Source organism: Bidens hawaiensis, unplaced genomic scaffold (assembly GCF_021521415.1).
Source record: "Bidens hawaiensis isolate Kalapana, Puna unplaced genomic scaffold, B.hawaiensis_p1.1 tig00034993_1, whole genome shotgun sequence".
Classification (NCBI taxonomy): domain Eukaryota; kingdom Viridiplantae; phylum Streptophyta; class Magnoliopsida; order Asterales; family Asteraceae; genus Bidens; species Bidens hawaiensis.
Window position 1 is genome coordinate 27489 of NW_027496063.1, and position 10865 is coordinate 38353.

The window sequence follows — 10865 nt, forward strand, 5'->3', positions numbered from 1 at the left end:
TCTTATCTTTTGTGTTGTTGACCTAATCTGCTTTATGTCTGAAAAGTTACTTTCGGCGCAGCATGCGCACCAACCCCATTGGTTGGCAGAAAAAGTGACTGACATTATCTTTTGAGATCTGCTTTTTCCATGCTTGACCAGTACCTTTTTCTGAACTGCCCATGCCTTTTTACTGTTCCCTGTCAGCCTTTTTCTCTTTTTCCCTGCTGCCATATCTTTTGATATCTTTTGCTTTTGGAATCTTTTACTTTTTGAGATCTTTTCCCCTTTTTCTAGGGATTGTGTTCCCTAGGGTTTCTCTATAAATAATAGTATTATTTTTCCTAACACTACACACACAAAACACTTAATCTCTCTTATTCTCTCTTGCTCCTTGCTCTCTCTGCCGTCCTCCTCTCTGCCTCCGTCTTCCTCTCTGTTCTGCCCTGCTTTTTCGGTAATATATATATATAATAATTTACTTATGCAAACTTATAATCAAGACTTAAAACCAATCATTAAAACAATAATCTTATTTATAGGTTAACTTGTGCTTGTTTAAAGTTGGTTCTTGCTTTATCTTACACCGCATCGTTTATCAAGTGAGTAATCTCGTACCTAATCCCTTTTTGCTTTTAATGTTTTGGGATGTTCATGTGTTCGTACAAACTTAGAGTCTTAAACTTGTTTATGAACTTTAGTCGCGCAGTATCCCATGTGTTGAGGACGTTTACTTGGCTGTTTATTTGTATGTGTGTATCATTAACCGCTTTGTTCGGCCTATTCCGAAGTTTTCATGGATCCATTAGATGAACACGGGAGACCTATCGTTTACGGTTTTCTTTGTTTACACTTGCACAGATGTTTTCTCGTTTTTGTGCTCAATTGGGAGCACGGATTGAACTATGAACTATGAGCTATGATCTATTTAGGCTTGATCACAATCTGATTGCACCCTTGTTAAACACCAGACATACACGTGTTGCGCGCAGATTTATTGTTATCTATTATTATCTATTAAACTTGATTTCTCACCAACACGCAAGTGTTTGACGTTTATTTTAACACATGTTCAGGTTTGCAGTAGCTGTTCTGGAGCTTGTGGACACATAGGAAGTTTTCTTTATTTTGGACCTAGATTAAAATGTATCAAGACAAGTTTTTGCTGTTCGAATATTATGATTTATAATATATTGATTTATGACGATTTATGTTATCTTGTGTTTACTCTGCGCGTGCGCGAATGAATGTATTTATTAAATATTGACACCCAATAGTGTCACGAGTAATGAAACAATATGTGGCGCCCCGATGTATAATCCGCCTTTGGTCGGGGTGTTACAGACGTTTCCTCCCCCGCAACGTTTAGGTCGAATCCAACCCGGCAATCCGACCCGGCGGAAGTGCTGTACGCTCCAGACGAACTAGTTTTAGTCCGTTTCGGCCCTACTTCCGCATCAACGTCCGGCGCCACCAGCTCAACCCACTTAGAACACCTTCTCAACCTCTCCCACACCTTTACATCGTCCCACGTCTTCACCGTCCCATACCTCCGCAGGCACTCCTGCCTCCACTCTTCGACAGTGAAATTATAAACCGCCAAATCGTCACTGCCACTTGGTCTCATACGACCGGCGTTCCTGTTGAACAGATTAGTAAACAAGCCGACAAATTTTCTGATTTCGGTCCACCGACCCGAAATCATATCGGCGTTCCGCTCTGTACTCCCAACGAGCGAATAGAACGTTTCCCTAACCTTTGTCCAAAAGACCTTGCTCTTTTGGTAGTCCGCTGCAAAATGCATAAATAAATTTGTAAGTCATTTAACTTTTTTATTTAACTTTTTTATTAAAAATCATTTTTAAAAACGTTAAAACAATTACCGCAACGCCGATCCTCAGAAATGACTATCCAAGCCCGACACAGGGCTTCCTTCTCATCCGATGACCACGGAGTGGTTTTCCGTTTCGTCCTTCCAGTCGAAGCCGAACCCGACCCGTCCGTTGCAAATTGTTTTTTCCGGTGGACGCGTCTTCTTTGTCCCGCAGCATCACTGTGTGATTCTTGTGTCTCTGGAACAACAAAGTTAGGAGACGGTTGTATGTTGGATGGTTGAAAGCCGGATGTTTCTTGCGGCCCCGTATAAAACATCGTTTGGTCCGGTGCCGACCATAAATCGTCAATATAATCTGAATCTAGGTTTGGGTACCAATTTCCAGACATGTTTTTAACAAAAAGTTTGAAAGAAATGGGTAATATATAGGAAGTGTTGTATAAAGAAATGGGTAAGTTTGGTTTTTTTTTGAAGTTGTGTTAAGTGTTGTATAAAATGGGTAATATATAGGAATAAAAAAAAAAATTTTTTTTATTAAATAAAGAGCCAACGGCTCATTTTAAACACTCCAACGTCTCTTTCACCATTCCCCAAGTCCCTTTACGCCATACACCTCCCGCGACCCCCCTTGCGCCTGCTTTGTTTTTCGTGCTCGCGCCCCTCTCGCGCCCCTCTCGCGCCCCGGTGGTGTGGTGCTCGCGCCTGGGGGCGCGAGCGGAGGGTCTTTCGCGCCCCGGCTAAAGCCCCACACCCCTCAGCCTTAGCACTAATTGCAGCATAAAAAAGTCGCACTAACAATCCAAACAAATTTGACCGGAAGCATATATTCAAGCCCCCACCCACCCCTATTTGTAGCATGGACGTCACACGTACATCAGTCTCATGCAATTTATTGATTTTTTTTTTTCAATTTAATTATTTTCTTTATTTATGAAGTTATTTATTGATTATATATTATCTTTATTTGTTTACTTCCCTATGTTTTTTAAACATCAACAAACACTCGTTAATTCTAAACAACCTAAAATCATGTCAGTTAAATGGGAAGCTGGCGAGTACTCAACTTAGATGGAAAGTATTCGGGGAGTATTTAGACATGATAAATTATATAAAATTTAGTATTTTAGAAATTATATATATACATATATATATGTAAATATGATAAGTTTACTATATTTATAAAAATATTTGTAACATGGTAATTCATAATAAAAAATCGAAACATGCTTCACTGAATTTAGGAGGATCTAAAAGTTAATTGGTGCAACAGAAAATGACTGTACGAGGCAACAAATCTACAAAAACAGTAGTATCAATTACCTTTATTTGGTCATTTGGTGGGTGATGAATTGAGGATGACTTGACGTCTCATAATTTGCTAAACCTTAATAATAATATCTTGATATTTTTAATCCTGTATATCTTCAAGTTTCAACAACAGTGACTTTAAAGGCTTCCAACACTTCATTATATAACGACTTTATGTTCTCATAGATCAAATCCACACACAAATTAAATACACATAGATAACTAAAATGGTGTTAAAGAGCAAAGTTTTGATCATTGGCGGTACCGGATACTTAGGGAAGAGATTGGTGAAAGCCAGTTTAGAACAAGGCCATGAGACATATGTTCTCCAACGACCCGAAATCGGTGTTGATATTGAGAAAATCCAGATGCTGCTTTCCTTCAAGAAGCAGGGAGCTCGTTTGGTCATTGGCTCGTTTAACAATCATCGCAGTCTTGTTGAAGCCTTGAAGCTAGTAGATGTTGTTATATGTGCGGGATCGGGTGTGCATTTTCGCTCTCATCAAATACTCCTTCAGCTTAAACTTGTTGAAGCCATCAAAGAAGCCGGAAACATTAAGGTATGTAGGGTTCGTATTTTGTTGTTACCTTATATAGCTTTAGGAATCATGTTAATTTTATTTTCAGATTAAAGTATTTTGATGCTACAAAATCTGATTAGTCAGAAAGTTTTACAAAACATTTTTATGTGTTAAAGATTTAAAGTGTTCTATTACTTATTTTCACATGAAGTTTGTGAAAATTTAGATAGTTTTATAGGATAAGTATCATTACAGAACTTTTAAATTATTTAATAACTTGAAGGAACTTTTAATAAGTAACGTTTTTTATAAAAAAATTTGTATGTTAATGTTATTTGAGTGTAGTTTTATCACTTTTTATATATTTATGATTACAATTATGAAAATTAGTTTTTACACATATCATTAATTTTTGAACAAAGAGGCCTACAAAACATGGATTTTATGGCATACTTTTTACAACCGAAAAGAAAGGTTGTAAATCGCTAATAGGACTAGTGACGCCTTTTTGTGAATTTTCGGCGAATTTTTGACCTGGGGTGAGTTTTCATTAAATTGATTTAAACCATTTTTACTTTACACAATGTTACATCATAGTGTGCTAAATTATATAGCCACATTGTTACATGTCTAGTCCCTAATCTATCCTGTAATCTATATTAACTAGTGGTATAGTAATTAGCAACCCGTTTAAATAGACAGTGGGCCGGCCATTACAACAGATTTAAATCCGTCACTAATTAAATTTGGTCTGTGAAAAGTGTGTAGAGTTGATTATTTTGTTGCAGTGAAGTTTTAATTAACAAAATGTGCTAACATTTATTAATTACTTAATAGCGGTTTTTGCCGTCTGAGTTTGGTACGGATCCTGCAAAAATGGCTGATGCAATGGAACCAGGACGAGTGACATTCGACGACAAAATGACTGTACGAAAAAACATTGAAGATGCTGGGATCCCTTTCACCTACGTATCCGCGAACTGCTTTGCCGGTTACTTTGTTGGAGGGTTGTGTCAATTTGGACACATTCTTCCTTCACATGATTCTGTCACATTGTTTGGGGATGGCAATGTAAAATGTAAGTTAGCTGCAACATAACTTTGTCATGCATGCATCTACCAAATCTTTGTCTAGTTAACTTCCCAAGGAATCAATCTCAGTTAGTTAAGGCATCTTATTCTCTTGTTGAAAGAATGATGGAATATGACAGGAAACAAACACATTGCTTCCAAATGTGAATAATAAAAATTGGTGCCCAACAAATTTTATCGACGAATAATAAAACAGGGAAATCCGGTATAAATAAAATTGACATGCAAACCAAATAACTACAATAATAATTATCACTCCACGCCATCACCACTTTGGTGGGGGTGGTTAGGATGATTTTTTTAAGGTTTCCTTCTAGGGTTGAAACTCATGTGGACGCTCTGAAATATGGGCAACACAATTATAGGGGTATTTGAACTTGGGTAATAGGGTATGGGAAGTATTATGATTCTTTGGGTGAGACATCGCTGTTACTGTGACGACAGATGCTTTTCAAAAAAAAAATATATATATTACCTCTACAATTTTGAATTAGAGTAATTGCACTACAAAAAATTAGTAAAGTAATAATAGTATAATACTATAGCTCAAAAACTTTAGAGTAACAATAATTACTTTAATGTTAGCATAATTATCCTAGTTATTTGTACGATTAGCCGTTAAATCTATTTGTATTTGGTTCTAACACCAATGAAAAATACAAAATTAAAGGTATTACACTTGGAAAAATGAGCAATTGTGATCGAAAATGCAATCACAATTACCCAGTTTTCTAGTAGTGTTACTCTTAAAGGACTATTTTGGCCTTCTTGTTGTTCTGGCTAGACATGCACAAGCTGGTTAACTAGTTAATTTAATAACCAATTAGTCATCAATGGCTAATTAACCGGTTTTGGGTATAACCAAAATGGGTAACCTGGAAAGAAAACTAATAATGATTAAAAAACATAAAAATGGTTTCGGTTAACCAATTTTGTAACCGGTTCTGGTGCCAAATGAAAAATTGGTTATAAACCAACGGTTATTTTCGAGTACTAACCGGTTAGAGATACTTTTAGAAATCGATTAACCGGTTACATTGGTCACCTCTAGTTCTGGGCTTCTGGCGTCTAGGTTACTAGGTATACCACATTGGGCCTCATAATCCCGGCCCAGATAAGCATAACTTTTGTCATGTAATAAACCAAATAAAAAGTATAGAAAAAATACATTAACACCTTGTGGTTTCCATATATGTAGCAATATACGTTGATGAAGATGACATAGCAGCATACACCATCAAAACCATAGACGATCCGCGAACTCTTAACAAGACGCTTTATCTCCGGCCACCGGCAAACATTCTTTCGCAAAGAGAAGTTGTGGGACTTTGGGAGAAGCTCATAGGAAAAGAACTCCATAAAATCTCTCTCTCAGAACAAGAGTTTCTCAATATCATGAAAGGTGATCACACTATTAATTTATCATAATGTATGTAAACCGGTTGATCATTGGCATGTATAATGATTTTTGCAAATGTGTTTGCAGATAAAAACTATGCGGAGCAGGTATTGACTCATTACTATCATGTATTCTACCATGGGCGTCTTGCAAATTTCGAAATTGGAAAAGATGGTGAAGAGGCTTCTGCTCTATACCCTGATATCAAGTACGTCAAAGTGGAGGACTACCTCAAGCAATACCTTTGATTCACATATATGATATGTCATGCATAATATTGTTTTGCTTTGCTTCAACTTAATTTGTCTTTTTGTTTGTACCGGACATTTTATAAAAATGGTTAATAAGAGCACACAGTTATGAGTTAGCTTCTTTCTTATCTCTTCTTGCTAAAATAAAAATCCCAATAATTTAAACTTTGAAGTTTGAAGTGACCATTGTAAAATATAATTCAAAACAAGTTGAGTCATGGATCAGGGTCATCATCATCATATCATTATTATTATTATTATTATTATTATTATTATTATTATTATTATTATTATTTTTTGATTTGAGTTCTCTCTAATAATTAGTGCTTGTTAATGTTTAAAAAAAATATAATACCGGATATTACATCTTGCGGCAAAGACGGAATCTTTTAAGCACCCAAAAAATTTGCCTTTAGTAAAGAAATACCATATATTACACATCTCTACCACCCCATGAATACGAGATACTTAAATTTGAAGCAATGTAATTTGTGTTTAATTGTTGTTAAAAAATGCAGTTTATGTCTTGTAATTTCTTTTAGTTAATACAGTGTTATTATATTTACAAGTATATTAATTTAATTAATTAATTATATTAATTTTTTTTAAAGGATGTGAGTGTTTTTCGATGTTTATTTACTTTGTGCATACTTTTATTGTACATCATGCTTTATCTTTGTGTCCTTGACAAAGTTGATTTACACGTGATATCCTTCTTATGAAGCAATGCCCCAAAGTCCAAAAGTAGGGCTGTAAACAAACCAAACGAACACGAACAAGGTCTTGTTCATGTTCCTTCGTTAAGAAAATAATGTGTTTACGAACGGTTCACGAACACTTACCGTACAAGATTTTATGTTCGTGTTCGTTCATTAAGGAAATTAATGTGTTTACGAACAGTTCACGAAATCACAAATAAAATCAAAAAAGCCTAGTGATCGGTCGTCGTCGGACCGGTCAAAGATAAAGAAGAATGTGTTCCTAATCACCTTAAACTAGTTAGGGTAAGAAGGGTGTCGAACCACGAAGAGTTTGTGGTCAGTGATCTAAATTTAATTGATTAATAATTATGAAGTCTTTTTGAGTAGTCGTATAGACCAAATATGATTTTGGTTTAAAATAAATATTTTTTTTATGTTTTAATGAAAACAAATAACAATGTGCAAGAAATAAATTTGAATTGTAAACAATGATTATGAAACGAATCAAACCCGGGTTTCAAGTTTTATAAGCAATTCGGGTTACACACACTATAAAAATGAGCTCAAGTAATCACAATGATTATTTAGGTAGCATATAATTCATAACGAAAGGCATCAATATTCGTCTATCACAAGTAAATGGTGCAAGGAAAACCTTCACAATATGAATTATGGACAAATATATGCAATATAGATTAAGAATATTCACAACCTTGAACACAAATAAAGAATCATAGCAATTATCATCTTACGAGGTCAATGACGCAAGGAAATCTTAACAACGCAAGTTCATAATAATAAAAGATTACTTAATTCATGTCTTTCAAACCAAATAATCGCAAAAAATATTGTCTCAAATTATGAATGTGAAAAACCCTAAAACTTACAAAACCCTACACCCAGGAATGATTAATGTTGGATTAGCCGCTCATGTTGTGGAGACCATCTTCTATTTTGTTATGCAATCTTCAAGAATGAATGTCAAGTTATAAGTGATGATCTTCAATGGTGTTGGTTTTCTTTTTATATTTGTTGTCCTTCTTGCATGCTGTCCTCTTCTTTTATTCTTCCGAAAAGAAACCGAATAAAAAGAAATTAAATTCTTCCCCCTTTCTTAGCTTCTGTTTCGTCTCACCTTTCAAAATAATATTTTTCTCTTTTTCCTTCTTGTTCCGAATCCCAAACAAAACGTGCTAGTTGAAAACAATTGCCCAATTGATTATTTTTTTAAATAACTTTTCTTAGCCCTTGTGACATGAGTTGGACTACATATTGTAGCTTTGCATTACTTTCATATGGATCCATATGGATTTATCCATCCGCTTTCCTGCACAAAAGACCACAAAAGTAAACTTGCTCCATCATATATTAATTGCAATAATTCGTTTAATTGTCTTGTGCCAATTACTCCTTTGTTTACTCATTAAATTAAATGACAATTATTATTAACAATAAAAGCATGATATTTAAAACAGTGGAACTCTATCTTTTCCTTTTTATTATTTATTATTATTGTTAACTCTTTATTTTAAACTCTTATCTTCTTAACTTACCAAATGCAAGAGTTAATACAATTAGTATGTTTATAATAATATTAACGTGTAACATGACTAACAACACGCAGTTAAGCATGAAAAACATGAATAATACACCAAGTCATCACCTAGAGATTGAGACTGATGTAATCATCAATATGAATATTGAAAGCCTGTAAACGAGTCGAATGAACACAAAAAATGGCATGTTCGTGTTCGTTCATTTAACTTTAAAAGAACACAGATACTTAATTGAACAAATATTTATGTTCATGTTCGTTTATTTAAAAAGGGACATTTGTGTTCGTTTGTTTAAAATCTAACGAACATAACTAAACAAAGATAGATGAACATACATGAACAAACGTAAATGAACACAAACAAACATAAACGAACTTAAATGAAGACACCTAAATGAACACAAATTAACAAATATAAAACCTTTAAGCAGATGACCTATCTAGATAATATTTAATTATTTTTTATTAATACATAAACGAACATAAATGAATATAAATAAACGAACGTTCATGAACATAAATGAATGAACGGAACATGTGTTCATGTTCGTTCGTTTAATTAAACGAACACAAGTTTTTTGTTCAAGTTCGTTCGTTTATTAAGTAAACGAACATAAACGAACTTCCCGCCGAACGGTTCACGAATGTTCACCGAACGTTCGGTTCGTTTACAGGCCTATCCAAAAGCCTTCAGAATGACATTCAAGGTGGAAACAATTGGTCAAATCCTAAATATTATTATTATTATTATTAGGAATATTGGCCTCATATAATCCAAACTATGGCCATTGCAAATATAAGGACTAACTATCGAAATGGCAAAATATAATCCCAACTACGCATGTGGGTGGAAAATTAACAGAAAGTTAACCTTCCGTTAGTTTTTGTGACGTGGCGGCTTAGCTGTCTCATAACCCGCTGACACGGCTGCTGACGAGGATGTTGACGAGGCTATTAATTATATAAAAAAAATCTTAAAATCACCATCACCATACATCATCATCATCCTCAGTTTTTGTTTATATCATACTCACCATCACCATTACCATCACCATCACCAATCCACCATCACCTGCCTTCTTTCCTCCGCTAATTCTCCCGACGACGATTACTTCCGATCCTCATTCTCTAACTCTCCAGTAACATCACTAGCTTCTAACGCTGATGGTAACAGTGACGCTGACGGTGATGGTGCTCGGAGTAACCACGGTGGACGGTGGAGGTGGGGTGAAGTAGCTGATAATGATGGGGGTCGGAGATGGTGAGGCGGCGGCGGAGAGATGGTGAGGTGGTGGCCGGTGCAGAAGCAAAGATAACACGTTGTTGTTCTTGAGCATCACCTCATCTTTAAACCCTAGAAAATCAGCCTCAAACTCATCATCAAGATCCAAAAGCCTCGGATCGGATAGGGTTCTTCAAAAAATCAGGTTTCCCGAGAAGGTCAGCAGCGGTCAAACGGCGAGTCTTGCTTGCCGTAGGACCTATGAGATCGGAGATGATCGCACCACCACACATAGCTCAAAGTTGTTAATTTCAGTAATTGATTGATTGATTGTTGGTGTTGTGTTCTAGGGTTTGGTTTTGTAATTTGGGGAAAGATTTGGTTTTGGAGTGTGTACAGGTGTACAGGAAAGGGTGTGAGATGATGTTATTATTATTATTATTATTATTATTATTATTATTATTATTTTATTTTTTTTAATTAATGACAACTCATCGTCCAAGTCAGCGGGTTAATGACAACTCATCATCCCCGTCGGCTGGTTAAAAGACACGTCAGCGGCTACGTCACCAAAAACTAACGGCCGGTTAAGTTTCCGTTAACTTTCTACCCACATGTGTAGTTGGAATTATATTTTGCCATTTCGATAGTTGATCCGTATATTTGCCAATGGGTCATAGTTGAGATTATATGAGGCCAATATTCATTATTATTATTATTTGAACACACAAATATATTATATACAAACCACCTCAAGTGGATATCGAACCCTTAACCATCAATTTGAAAGTAAGCCACCAAATGGTGTGTCTAAAATTATTAATAGTTAGTTTTTATGTCTAATAGGCGCGTTCGGTTCACAGAATTTTTGGGGGTTCAAAAGAATTAGAATTAAAATCCCATAACATGGCATGTTCGTTTCGTTGAAATTGGAATTTTAATTTCATTTTGGTGTGTTTGACTGTCAAAAAATTTGAATTGGAATTGGAATTGGAATTTCAATT

General features: G+C 35.2%; 1 pseudogene across 1 annotated transcript; it reads left to right on the forward strand.

The window, feature by feature from the left end:
* The first annotated feature begins 3212 nt into the window (after positions 1-3212).
* LOC143586802 (bifunctional pinoresinol-lariciresinol reductase-like) lies at positions 3213-6380 on the forward strand (annotated as a pseudogene). The gene is made up of 3 exons (XR_013144758.1): positions 3213-3681; positions 4480-4720; positions 5932-6380. The product of XR_013144758.1 is annotated as a bifunctional pinoresinol-lariciresinol reductase-like (transcript).
* The last annotated feature ends 4485 nt before the right edge of the window (positions 6381-10865 follow it).